We start from the raw sequence: 14,698 nt of genomic DNA on the forward strand, positions 1-14,698 counted from the left end.
ATTTGTGCAGGAGAGGATTATTGATTTCGAATGATAGGTGTGTTGTATGTGGTATTGATTTTGAAGATGATTGGCACCTATTCCTTTTATGTCCTTTTGCTGTTAGTGTTTGGCGGGATGTGGGATTATTGTTGCTTTTGCAACCTTTGGTGGAAGCGGCTGATAGTTTCTTGGATTTTATTTTTGCTGCTATGACTGTTTTATCCAGGATTAATGGGGAGAAATTCCTAATGATATTGTTGAGTTTATGGAGAAGCATAAATAAAAAGTTGTGGAAGAATGTAGTGGAAAGCTCATTCCAAGCTATTACTGTGGTTGCCGAGGTTCTGAGGGATTGGAAGAAAGGCGAGAGCTGCTGCAAGGTGTGGTGTTTTGGGGGCAGTAGTGGGTCTGTCTAAAGCCCAGTGGCAAAAGCCGTCCTCGGGTTTAAAATGTAATGTGGATGCGGCTTGTTCTGGGGACACCATGCAGGTTGGGATGGGCGCTGTTTTAAGAGACAATGATGGAAGGTTTGTTGCAGCAAGAACCGCAACTGTGGTTGGATTACCGTCGGTGCAAGAGTGTGAGGTATTGGCACTCTTTTCAGCATTGAAATGGGTGACGGATGAGGGATTTAGCCAAGTGATTTTTGAGTCAGATGCGAAATCGGTGGTCGATGCTATTAATTCCAATACTGACGATGTATCGGAGTTTGGTTCGTTGGTGTCATGTTGTCGTTCTCTTCTTCTTAACAACAATTATTCTGTTTGTTTTGCAAGGCGACAAGCGAACGGGGTGGCTCACTCTTTAGCGAAGTCCTCTCGTTCTTATTCTTGTCCCATGTTTTTTGATGTTGTTCCGTCTTTTTTACAATTTGTACTTAACATTGATTGTCCAATAGAGGCTTATTAAATGCATTCTTTTCGAAAAAAAAAAAGAAAAAAAACAATAAGAGTATTAAGGGTATTTTTGATGAGTTGTTAAAATAGGTATAGAAGAAAAATTGAAATTTTTTTTATATATAACAGGAAAATTGAAAAATCTTTTATATATATATATTTATTTATAATTTATAATTTATAATAAATTGATATATTAGTATTAGATCAAAATTGAAAAGTCATTTATTCATTTATAATAGAAGCATAGAGAAATGAACAATAAGAGCTTTTAAAGTATTTTTTGATGATTGTCAAAACAGTAACAAATGAAAATTGAAGAGTTGTTTATATATATTTATTTATAATTTATAATAAATTGATTTCTCATATATTAGTGTTGGATCATTTTTTTTTTTTTTTTGAGAAAAAGTGGTGGATCAAACAGCTATTTCTTTATTCCTTATATCTATACTATATATAATAAGAAAGAAATGAAGTAGAAGAGTTTTAAATGCATTCTTTATGATTGTCAAAATAGTAACAAATGAAAATTAAAAAGCCATTTATATATATATTTATTTATAATTTATAATAATAATAATAGAAGCAGAGAGAAATGAACAATAAGAGTTTTAAAAGTATTTTTTTATGATTGTCAAAATAGTAACAAAAGAAAATTGAAGAGTCATTTATATATATTTAATTATAATTTATAATAAATTGATTTTTTTAACTTATAATAAATTGATTTCATTTCTCGTATATTAGTGTTGGATCAAAATTGAACAGGTATTTCTTTATTCCTTATCCAATGGTGAAAACATACCAAGTAATGGTACTTTGTCAAAAACAAAGTAACCATAGAAGACACCTATATACTATATGTAATAACAGAAGCAGAAAGAAATGAACTAGAAGAGTTTTAAAGGCATTCTTTATGATTGTCAAAATAGTAACAAATAAAAATTGAAAATTCATTTATATATATTTATTTATAATTTATAATAAATTGAATTCATTCCCCGTATATTAGTGCTGGATTTATTCCTCATATATATACTATATATAATAACAGAAGCAAATAGAAATAACAAGAATAGTTTTAAATGTATTTTTGATGCAAAAGGAAAATTGAAAAGTAATTTATATATATTTATTTATAATTTATAATAAATTGAATTTATTTCCCGTATATTAGTGTTGGATCAAAATTGAAAAGTTATTTATTCATTCGTCATATCTATACTATATATAATAACAGAAGTAGAGAGAAATGAACAATAAGAGTTTTTAATGGTATTTTTTATGATTGTCAAAATAGTAACAGAATTGAAAAGCCATTTATATATATTTATTTATATATAATGAATTGATTTCATTTTCCATATATTAATGTTGGATCAAAATGAAAAAGCCATTTATTCATTCCTAATATCTATACTATATATAATAACAGAAGCAAAGAGAAATTAACAAGAATAGTTTTAAAGGTATTTTTGATGAGTTGTCAAAATAGAAACAAAAGGAAAATTGAAAAGTCATTTATATATATATTTATTTTATAATTTATAATAAATTGAATTCATTTCCCGTATATTAGTGTTGGATCAAAACTGAAAAGTTTATATCTATACTATATATATAATAACAGAAGCAGAGAGAAATGAACAAGAAGAGTTTTAATGGTATTTTTTTTTTTGAATGAAGGTTGGGACGTGAAGGAAGGCCGGGCATCCCAACTAGGTTAGCACCCCCAACACAACCAACAACCCTTTTATTAAAAAAGAATAAAAAATACAGAGCAGAGATGGGGAGAGAAGAAAAAAGAAGGAAAAAAAAAAGAAAAAAGAATTACATAACACGAATATGCGCTACATTGCATAAGTCGTCAAAAACAAAAGTCTGACAGAAGTAGGGAGCCGAGTGCCACCAGCAGGGAGAGCTTGCCGATTGCCCATGGTTCACGAGTCTATTTGCTGCCTGATTCCCTTCCCTAAAAATATGAGTAGCTCTCCAATTCATTACTGATAAAAGTCTTCTGCATCTCTGCCAATCTCTCTTGATTTTCCAGGGGACCTCAACCTGATTATTATTCAGCAGCTGCACTGCATACAATGAGTCAGATTCGATCCAGATATTGCGCCAGCTTCTATTCCACGCAGCTTCAACTGCATAAGTAATTGCCTGGAGTTCAGCGAGGTGAGCCGGCGTATTCGGAATTGGGAAAGCGAAACATCCGACTACAAAGCCCCTTGAGTTTCTAAACAGCCCACCTGTGCCTGCTTCACTGAAGCACTTGAAGCACCATCTGTGTTTACCTTGATCCAATAAGCCGGGGGGACAAGCCAACAAATAGTCACAAGATCTTGTTCCTGGGGTGGGCAGACAGAAGTGGCAGCCACTCCTCTGTATTCAAAAATCAAGCGAAACAACCTGTGCCTAAGAGTTTGGATTGAAGGAAGCTCATTCTCAAAAATAGCTTGGTTTCTAATATGCCAGATGAACCAGACACGCGAAACAACCGCAAAAATCCAAAACTTTCTTCTGCTGCGCCTGATACGATAATCTCGCAACATTGTAAAGTAGTCCGCAAAGGATTTCGCATACCTGGTAGTGATATCAAAAACATTAAAAATGCTAGACCAGAGCTCTTTAGTAACTGCGCAGGTTACAAAAAGGTGAAAGGCGGATTCTTCATGCGATTTACACAGCTCGCATCTTTGGGCTAGCGCAAATCCGCGGGCCTGCAGTAGAGGCTGAATTGCAAGCTTTCCATGCAGCAGCATCCAGCAAGTTGCAGCTCATTTGGGAGGGATGAAGGGATTCCAAACGAACCTGCTCCAAGACACCTTGTCCCTTTGAATAAGGCTCGACAGACTTTGCCGTAACCATACCGGACTCTGACGGTTGCCAAACGCACAGATCAGAGCCGTCAAAAGCTTCCACTTGGCTGATATTGAATTGAACTTGGTCAGGCAACTCGTGTAGATTGAACCAAGCGCCATTTAATCTGTAATTCTGAATAGGATCAATCAATTTAGCCTGTAATTTTTTGGGAATGCCAACCTGGTCTGCAACCGACGGCATAATCCATTTGTCTGTCCAAAACTTCAGCCTCAAGTTTTCTCCAATCCACCAAACAGAATCATCATTAATCAGATGAAAATTGTTTCTTAGCGAGGACCAAATGGAAGAATTAGAGATGTATCTCTTAGGAATGCCAAAAGGTTCCAGAAATCTGAGACGAACCAGGTTGATGATGAATCCATGTCCCTGAATGAGGTCCCAGCTGAATTTCGCAAGTAAGGCCGTATTGAAAGTTTTCAGATCTTTGATACCTAAACCTCCATGAACAATTTGCTTGCAGCAGATATTCCAAGGAACCACTATGAGTTTTCTTCGATCCCTGTCTCTAGTCCAAAGGAAGTTACGGATAGCTCTGTTAAGACGCTTTAAGAGCGCAGTGGGCCATCAATACAATAGAAAGGAGTGCACTAGAGCTCCAGTTAGAGCAGATTTGATCAGCGTAAGCCTGCCCGCAAAAGACAGGGAGTGCCCCCTCCAGAGACTAAATTTAGAGAGGAATTTATCAATCAGAGGATTCAAGAACTGGGATCTAGGAGCTCCTTGAAACAGCGGAACCCCCAGATAGATAAATGGGAGTTCAGTCTGTCGAATTCCCAGGATGTCAGAAAGACGAGCTCGTCTTGAAGATGAAATAAAATGTCCAAATAGAACCTGTGATTTGCTCCAATTAACAGCCTGACCAGAGAAGTCCTCATAGAGCTTGAAGAAGTCTCTGATGCACTTCATATTCTTCGTCGAGGCCCTTGCGAAAATCAACATATCATCTGCATAAAAAAGATGAGAAGGGAAACCGGCATTGTTGGTATACAGCATAGGATCAAATTTGCCCTCAGCAATCATTTTAGAAATCCATCTACCCAGAAAATCCTCAGCAATCCCAAACAGTGTGGAGGATAACGGATCACCCTGCCTAACTCCACATGAACAGGCAAAGAAGCCTTTAATTCCACCTTGAAGAGAAATTGAGATTCTAGCGGATCTCAGAATCTCCAATATCCAGTTTCTAAATTTCAGTGAGAAGCCAAAAGATTCAAGAATGGCCAGAAGGAAATTCCAGTCAAGTGTGTCAAAGGCCTTTCTGATATCAATTTTGAGGGCCATATTACCCCCAAAGCACTTCTTTTTAAGCATGTTAACACCCTCAGATGCGGCAGCTATGCAGTGGTGGATGCTTCTGCCTGCTATGAAGCCAAATTGGTTGAGAGAAATGATTCTAGATGCAATAGGAGCAAGTCTGTCAGCAATAATTTTTGAAATGATCTTGTAATTGAAATTTCCCATAGCAACAGGTCTGAAATGTTGAATTTCGTTAGCCCCTTCCACCTTAGGGATGAGAGCCATAATGCTCGCATTCAGACCAGGAAGCATATGACCAGAGTCAAAGAAGCTGAAAACCATTTGACAAACATCGTTGCCAATTATGTCCCAAAAGTGTTGGTAGAATGTACCTCCAAAGCCATCAGGACCGGGCGAGCTGTCTTTACTCATGTTGAAGACGGCTTTACGAATTTCATCTGTAGAGGGTCACTGTGTTAGCAGCTCATCATCCAAAGCCGTGACACATTGCGGAATAACCGATCTGACATCTTCATAGTTGATGTGTCTCACTCTGCCAGTGAATAAGTCTTCATAATATCTTATTACGTGCTGAGCAATTGTGTTTTCATCACTAACAATTGTGTTGTTAATTAGAAGATTGTCAGGAGATGATTGTACCTTTCTAATTTTGACAGACCTGTGAAAATAGGCAGAATTACGATCTCCGGCTTTCAGCCATTTCTCCCTGCTTTTGTCCCTGAGCAGTAATTCTTGTTTGTAGAGTTGCAGATCAAGTTCCTTTTAGGCCTCTAATTCCTGAGCAAACCGAGTATCATTAAGACCCTCTCTCGAAATGCAGATTTGGATCTCCTCAAGTTTTGACTGAGCGTCTCTTATGTTGTTGTCAACCAGCCCAAAAGTATCCTTGTTCCAAGTCCGAAGTTTAGGTCTTAGAGATTTCAGCTTGTGACATAACAGATGTGCCGGCGGGAGAGAGATATTGCAAGAAGACCAATGATCAGCCACTAGATTTCTCAGCGAATCGTGAGTGATCCATATAGAAAGAAAGCGAAACCTGCTTTTTCTGACAGCTCCAGAAGCACAGGAAAGAAGGATCGGGGAGTGATCAGACTTACTTCGCGGAAGAATGCAGCAGTTTAAACTATCCCAACTGTCAATGAAATCATCGTTCACCAAAGCCTGGTCCAGTTTGCATTCTACATGAGCAGCCCCCCTTCTCCCATTAGACCAGGTGAATTGAAGACCAGAACTGTCAATTTCTGTCAATTCACCGTTTCTGATGAATTCCCTGAAGTCCCGACAGCTCCCTTCCGAGGGACTGATTCCAGTTTTTTCATGGGCGCCCGTAATTGCATTGAAATCTCCTAGGACTAGCCTTTTATTGCAGACTTGGTTAGAGAGGAGAGAGCTCCAGAGTACTTGTCTTCTAATTGCCGTATTGCTACCATAAACAAAGGATATTTGGTAGCTCTCCTGATTCAGAACGTATTTGATAGAGATGTATTGCTCATGATTGATAACAGATGAGCAGCGACCGCTGCAGCCAAGTTTGCAGAAGATCCAAATTGAGTTATTCTGATTGTTGTCGATGCGTTGCATACCGATAGAGTTCCAGAAGAGGATGGAAATTCTGTCGAAATCAACCATAGGTTCAGCTAAGCACAGCTGATCAAGCTGATTGGAGATACATAGCTGTTTAAGAGCCCTTTGGGTTCCCTCGTTCAGAATTCCCCTGTAATTCCAGAACAGAATCTTCATATGAATTATACAGTAGATCGAATGCGCCCTGACAGACGTGATTCACTTTTCTTGCCCTTAGACTTCTTGCGAGCTGTTATCCAGTCACTCCCCTCAGCCGCAAACTCATTCCCAGAGCAAAGTTCTCTGTTATATGACCGAGCCATATGATGTGTCCATTCAATTGATTCAGATAGAAAATTAACCCCTTTGGGAGTCCCTGCCGGAAGCTGAGTTTCTGTGTTCTCAGAGTCAGACGCATAGCGCCTATCATCATCGTTGGGATCATCCCAGGCATCACGGACCCCTTTCTCAGAACTCTGCCTATGCGTCGCAGGCTTGTGGATGATCAATTGCAACTCTTTCCCACTTATCACGTTATCCTCAGAGTGCAAAGGGGGGACATCCGCATTCTGCTGTACAGAATCTGCAGGTGGGGCAGACCTCCAAACCGAGGAGGGAGGTTTAGTCTTTGAAATCTTCTGTGATTGAGGTTTGGATTTGGCATTCCTCCTGCATACAGAAGCATCATGTCCAATAGAAGAGCAAGTACTACATAGCATAGGCAGATTCTCATACTCAAGAAATACCCAATGCTTTTGGTTTTCCGTGTCAACCCGTATCCTGTCTTGGATGTCCATAGAAAGTTCAACATCTATGAGCACTCTAGCATAATGTCCAAACTCGCCGTTAACAGTGTTGCTATCAAATCTAATTGAAACTCCTACAGCTCTAGCAATGCTAGCGATAATTCTGGTATCCCAGAATTCCCAGGGCAAATTATAAAATCTTATCCAGACTTGCGCGGAGGTAGTTTTGTGCATGTCAGGATTGAAACCAGGATACCACGGAGAGAACCTGATGATTCCTGGCTTTAAGGAAATAGCTCCGTGCTCCGAAATCACCTGCAACGCCTTTTCATTAGGCATAACGAATTGGTAGAATCCCTTACCTAGAGATATCATTTTCCACTCTAGGTTATGCTTCCATTTTTGATTTAGCAGCTGTTTGAGGTCGGCATGCTTCCATGGTTTCTCTCCTTTACTCAAAAATACTCTTCCGATGATCGAGAATTGCACGGCTTTGATCCTTTCCTCGTAAATCTTCTGTGGGACTTTCACTGCCTTAAAACCCCCTTCTTCCGTAACCAGCGGCGGAGAAGAGCAGGTCGAGTTGAGCAGCGACGGCGGAGGGATCGAAATAGAGGGTATTGATTTCTTGACAACATCCGCGAAGGAGGTTGCTGCAGGCGACGATCTACTGGTCTCTGATTTGGAGAAGTTGGCGAAAGCCTTCCGATCGAAAAGGTGGGCAATCGCAATGGATGCGCCGTCACCGGGGGATGAGGTCGCCATATTCGTCACATTTTTTTACCAAATAAGTTAGTTGTTTTTCATGGTATTTTTTTATTATTGTCAAAATAGTAACAAAAAAATTTGAAAACTCATATATATATATATACTATATATAATAGCGGAAACAGAGAGAAATGAGGATAAGTGTTTTAGAGGCCTTTTTGATGAGTTGTCAACGTAGTAAAAAAAATCAAAATTAAAAGGATTTAAGGAAGCATAGAGAAATGAGAAGAAGTGTTTTAGAAGTATTTTTGATGAGTTGTCAATGTAGTAAAAAAAATCAAAATTAAAAGGATTTAATAATTAATTAAAAATAACAGATTTATATTTATAATATATTAAACAATTACTAGCCCATTAATTAAAATAATAAAATAAAGTAAGAGTTACAGGAATATGAAAAAACACAAAGCAAAGGAAATCCAAAAGTTACAAATAAACTTCTATATAAAGCATGATAAATAGTATTCCAACTTTATATTCATTGGTCATGATAGATTGTATTATATTTTTGAAGATAATTATTCGATTTTTCATATGTTGTAGTTATTTTGTTCTCAATTGTATTTTATTTTTATTAAACAATAGTTATTATAGTTTCATATTTCAGATCCATTTCTTCTGTTATCCAGGTCCTATACCTCTCGCAACTTTATCTATGTTTTCTTTTTTATTTGTCGTTTTTTTCAAACTGATATCTCCAATTGAAGAAATCCGATAGAAATATAAGGTGCATAGACAACAAAAATCGGGAAACACAAAAGTATCAAAAATTACAAAAAATTCTTATGTTTATCAAGGTAATTATTCGATTTTTTTTCATATGTTGTAGTTTTTTTATTCTCAATTATGTTGTTGTTTTATTTTTATTAAACAATAGTTATTATAATTTCATCTTTCAGAGATGAAATTCCATTTCTGTTGTTACCCAGGTTCCATACATCTTGCTACCTTATCCATGTTTTTTTTTTTTTTTTTGATGAAAAAGGCAACTTGTATTAAGGAAATTGATCAAGTTCAATACAAGGAGCTAAAAATGCTGGAAAATCAGCAATAAGAATTTGAGGACTACAAAGAGAAATTCCCCATTTCGCTAACTCGTGAGCAGCAGCATTAGACGAACGTCCTTCGTACACGAAGCACACCTCAGAAAAAGATTGAGCTACTGTCAGAATATGTTGAACCACCACATCAATGTAACAAACATCCCTAGCATCCTGAACTGCTTCAATAGCCATTTTGCAATCCGACGAAACCACCACATTAGAAAAACCACACTCTTTCGCAAAAATTAACCCATTTAAAATGGCTAAAATTTCCGCATGCATCACAGACCAACACAAACCCAATGGACACGCCCCACTCATCAGAACCTTACCCAAATTATCCCGTACCAAAAAACCAGCCGCCCCACAACATCCTCGCGAAGAGAATGATGCATCACAATTCAATTTAACAAAACAAGAAGGAGGAGGCATCCATTTTTCCAGAAGATTACAAGAAACCATAGAAGAAGGGATAGTACTTACCGAATCAACAGCTCTACTAGCCCCATTAACGAAAGCCTGATCATCAAGAGACTTCTCGCCATGAGTGATAAGGTTATGATTATACCAAATCATCCAAATAAAGCAACAGAAAAGAAGAAATTCAGAATTTGGTAGCATTAGAAAAACCTTCTCAATCCATTCCAAACATGACCCACCCTCAACCGAATACACCTTCAAAGAGAAACCCCCGCACTTCCACCGATTTCGGGATCGACGACAGAATTTCATAATATGAATCAACGTACTATCATTCTGACCGCAAAAGGGGCAATAAGAAGCAACAAGAATTTTTTTGCGAATGAGATTAGCAGCACAAGGCAAGAAATTATTACAACACGCCCAAATTAGATGAAGAATTTTGAGCGGGAGCTTGAGCTTCCACAAGTGCTTCCATAACCGACTAGGTCCCGACTGAGATCAGCTTTAGTTCGAATCTTTCGGTGGAGTTCAAAGAAAGTTTGAGAAGCTTTATGGGGGTGAAAGCCGTTGATGCTTTTCCAAAGTATTTAGGTCTACCTACAATGTTAGGAAGGTCTAAGAAACTTATTTTCAAATTCTTACGGGACCTAGTCGGTTATGGAAGCACTTGTGGATGGGTTAAGAAGGAGATTTACAGATTTTTTCTTTTTTGCTGTTCCTGCTATTGGGAGATCAGGTGGGTTAATTCTTTGTTGGGAAAAAAAATTTGTGTACAGATTCTTGGCTTTTCTGATCATTGCATTCATTTTGGCATTTTTGATGGTCTTGGTGGAATTATTTGGAGGGGATCGGGGGTGTATGGTTGGCCGGAAGGGAATAATAAATTTCGTACATGGAATATGATGCGTGAGTTGTATAATAAGGAGGATGCTCCATGGTTATGTTTTGGAGATTTTAATGAGATTCTTTTTTCTTTTGAAAAAGATGGAGGTAGGGTGGGGAATAATAGGGAGCAACTTGTTTTTCGGGAATGTCTTGATGACTGTGAGTTGTTTGACTTGGGTTATAAAGGTGCAGCTTATACGTGGTCAAATGGAAGATGTGGCGGAGGTCGTATTCAAGAGAGGTTGGATCAATTTTTAAGGACTGTTGGTTAGGATTTTCTGTTTCCGAATGCTTGTGTATATCACTTGGCTAGAGTGTGTTCTGATCATGCACCCATTTTGCTTGATACGGCTGGTTTGATTAATGCTGGAAGGAGGCTTTTTAGATTTGAGAAATTTTGGGTAAAAGAGGAGGGCTGTAGAGCTATTATTGCTGATAGTTGGGGGGAGAATGGTGCACATGCTAATGTTGGGGTGATGGATAAAATTTTACATTGCAGTAATAACCTCAGAGTGTGGAATAGAGATGTTGTGGGTCATTTGGGCAAGCGTATTAAAGATTTAACTGAGACTTTGGGTCTTCTTCAGATGCGGAGGGGGTCGAGAGAGGTTGATGTGGAAATTAAACGGGTCTCTGTTAGACTGGGGGATTTGCTTGGTAAAGAGGAAAAATTGTGGAAACAGCGTTCTAGGGTGGATTGGTTAGCTGATGGGGATCGCAATACTCGGTTTTTTCATGGTAAAGCTAATAATAGGCGTCGATGTAATTCTTTGCTTAAGCTTAAAGATGAGGATGGTAATTGGTGTGAGTCTGAGGCTGGAATTGAAAATATTGTTACTTCTTACTATCAACATCTTTTTACTTCGACTGTTCCTGTTTGTCCAAATCGGGTTTGTGAGGCTATTGATTCTAGGCTCTCTGTAGCAGATGTGGATTTGTTGGCTGCCCCGTTCTTGAATGAGGAGATTAAAATTGCTTTAGATCAAATGCAGCCGACTAAGGCCCCTGGTCCTGATGGTATGCCAACTTTGTTTTATTCTTCATATTGGGATATTATTGGTGGGGATGTATCTAAGGCTGTTATGAGTATTCTCAATGGTTCGGATTTTCCTCCTAATTTCAATCATACATTTATTACCTTAATACCCAAAGTTTAGTCCCCGGGTTCTATGAAAGATCTTCGTCCAATTAGCTTGTGCAATGTGATATATAAACTTGTGTCTAAGGTGGTGGCTAATCGGTTAAAAGGGGTGTTGGATGGTCTTATTAGTCAGACTCAATGTGCGTTTCTTTCTGGAAGGTTGATTACTGATAATGCACTTATTGCCTTTGAATTGTTTCATACTATGAAATATAGATGCCATGGGAGAAAGGGTTATTGTGCGTTAAAGCTTGATATGAGTAAGGCGTATGATCGGGTTGAATGGTCTTTTGTGGAAATGGTGATGAGGAGGATGGGATTTCCAAATGGATTTGTGGATCTTGTGCTAAGATGTGTTTCTACTACTTCTTTTTCTTTTCTTATAAATGGGGTGCCTAAAGGCTTTGTTAAGCCTAGTCGGGGTCTTCGTCAAGGAGATCCTATTTCACCTTATTTGTTTGTTTTATGTGCGGAAGCGTTTTCATCTTTGATTAAGAAGGCAGTAGTTGACAGATGTTTGCATGGGATTGTGCCGGGTCCTAGTGGTCCTATGATTACTCATTTGTTCTTTGCGGATGACTCTCTTATTTTTTTCAAAGCTTCTTTTGAGGAAATGGTTGTGGTTAAGGAGATCTTAGCATTGTATGGGCAAGCTTCAGGGCAATGTTTTCTTTTTTACTTGTCTTTTTTTTTCAAAATGACTAAAATAAAGATTTTGTATATTTGCTTTCTTTTTTAGTATATGTTGCTAGGTGTTATCGTTTCGATTGTTAACTCTAACTAAAATATAGATTTTCGGCTTTATATAAACTCAATTGATTATGAGATATTGAGATAATTGATTTTGCAACATTGACTTATATAATTTTTAACTATTATACTGCGGTTTGTACAAAATTGTTTGTATTTAAAGAGTTTTTAACAGATGATAATGAAACATGATCATAGGACAAGTAAAACATTTTTTTTGTACTGAGTGGTTACAATTGCGATTTATTTCTATTTAACTAAAATTAATTTATGGACTTAATACTTTATTAAGGAAAAATAAAAAATTTAATTAATGGGCAAAAAATATTTCCACTCTCCTCTTTATATGCTTATATCTTGACACTCTCTCCTATTTTCGAAAAAAAAACGAGAGAAAGATAGTTCTCTCCTAATTATCTTTTTTGTCCCTTCATTTTTGTTTTTTATTCTTTTGTTTGTTTTTCTTACTTACGAAGTTCAAGAATATATAATTATTAGAAAATATTAATGACGTCAAATAAGTGATATCTGCAAGCGTGACTGGTATTCTATACATTGAAAGGATGAAGAACAAATTGATTGAATGTCTTGATTAGATATTACGAGATGAAAAAAGGAGAAATCATCACCTTAAACCGATTTAATTGGATATATTAGGTTATTGTAGCAAAATGAATAATTGAATTCGAATACTTGGTGATCATGAAATTCCATCAAGCAAAATGATTATCATCAAGATGAATTTGTGACTAATTTTTATGAATTTTATTTTTTAATATGTAACATATTGAATTGATAAAGTTTCTTCACAAGAGAAGTTTAGCTTATTCTACAATGTCTCAATTAAGAAAGGATTCTTTTTTTTTTATTTGATAGATTATATAGAATATCTGGGACGGAAGGATTCGAACCTCTGAATAGCGGGACCAAAACCCGTTCTATTTTTTCCTTTCCATTCACTTGGATTTCTTCCGTTTTGTCGATTTTGTCCAGATCCTCCTTTTCTTCCGGAAAAAAGTGGCTCATTTGTATAAGAAGATTTTGTGTAATTGTTATTGATGTGTAAAACCAATATATACAGAATACAATCCACATTACAGTGAAACTCTACTATAAATTAGGCTAAGAATAGGTTACTAAGTATTTTGAATATACAGATAAGTTATTTGTTTTGTGCCTAAAAATCCACCAACTACGAATAACATTAGCATTTTTTGGACGGGGTATAAGTACCCACGTCTTATTTTGAATAAGAGCCTCAAATTCATCAGTCATGGCATGTGTCCAATTTGGATCATGTAATGCAAGAATTGGTGTTTTTGGGATATGAGACGGGAATGATTGTGTGAAGGTGGTCAGATTTGAGATACGGCGGGGTTTGTGAATCACGTGTTGTGCTCGAGTGATCATTGGATGAGCATTGGAATTTGGGATTGGGTCTGTCATGTTTGAAGAAGACGAGACAACAGGGGATGGCTCAGACGTAGGGGACGAAGGTGAATAATTTGGGGAAGAGGAACCTGGTGATGAATAGCGGATTGACGAAGACACGACTTGGGAGGGCTGAGAGAGGTTCGACACTGGTGTTTGGATGCACGGGGTAGACGCGGATTGGGAGGGATGATGCAAATAGGGAGACGAAATACGGATCAGTGGAGACGAATTTGGGGAATTAACGGTATGAATAGGGGCGGGCATACCCGGAGGGACGGAAGGAATGATTGCGGCAGGTGGTGGCGTTGGCAGTAAGCCGTCGCCGTGATCAGAAACTGTAGGTGCAAATTTGCGACTACATGATGTCGAGGAAAAGGGAAAATTCGATTCATCAAATACAATGTGTCGACAGACAATTATTCATCATTTAGACAGATCAAAACATTTGTATCCTCGGTGATTCGATGGATATCCTAAAAATACACAAGGAAATGAGCGAGCCTCTAGTTTATGACGAGACGGAGTTGGGATTAGAGGAAAACAAAGACAACCGAAGACACGTAAGTGACTGTAGGTGGGTTCACTTTGATACAGTATTTTAGTCGGAGATTGATAACCTAAGATTTTGTGAGGATAAATATTTAGTAGATAAGTGGCAAGTTCTACGACGTGGTGCCAAAAACTGAATGGAACAGAGGCATGATTCATGACGGTTCGAATTACATTATTAATCGTTCTAATGGTACGTTCAGATTTACCGTTTTGGGGGGAAGTGTATGGGCATGAGAACATAAATTGCATTCCATTGGTATGACAAAACTGACGGAATGATGTATTATTGAATTCGCCCCCATTGTCACATTGGAAAGTTTTAATGTCACGTTCAAATTGTGTGCGAATAAATGTACGAAAGGTGAGAAA

At 37.6% G+C, this 14,698-nt stretch overlaps 1 long non-coding RNA gene across 1 annotated transcript in view; it reads right to left on the reverse strand.

Moving 5' to 3' along the window:
- The window catches only part of LOC136232817 (uncharacterized), a 66,111-nt gene that overhangs the window by 39,488 nt on the left and 11,925 nt on the right, over positions 1-14,698 (reverse strand). The window lies entirely within an intron of this gene.

The sequence above is a fragment of the Euphorbia lathyris genome, chromosome 6 (genome assembly GCF_963576675.1).
Source record: "Euphorbia lathyris chromosome 6, ddEupLath1.1, whole genome shotgun sequence".
Classification (NCBI taxonomy): domain Eukaryota; kingdom Viridiplantae; phylum Streptophyta; class Magnoliopsida; order Malpighiales; family Euphorbiaceae; genus Euphorbia; species Euphorbia lathyris.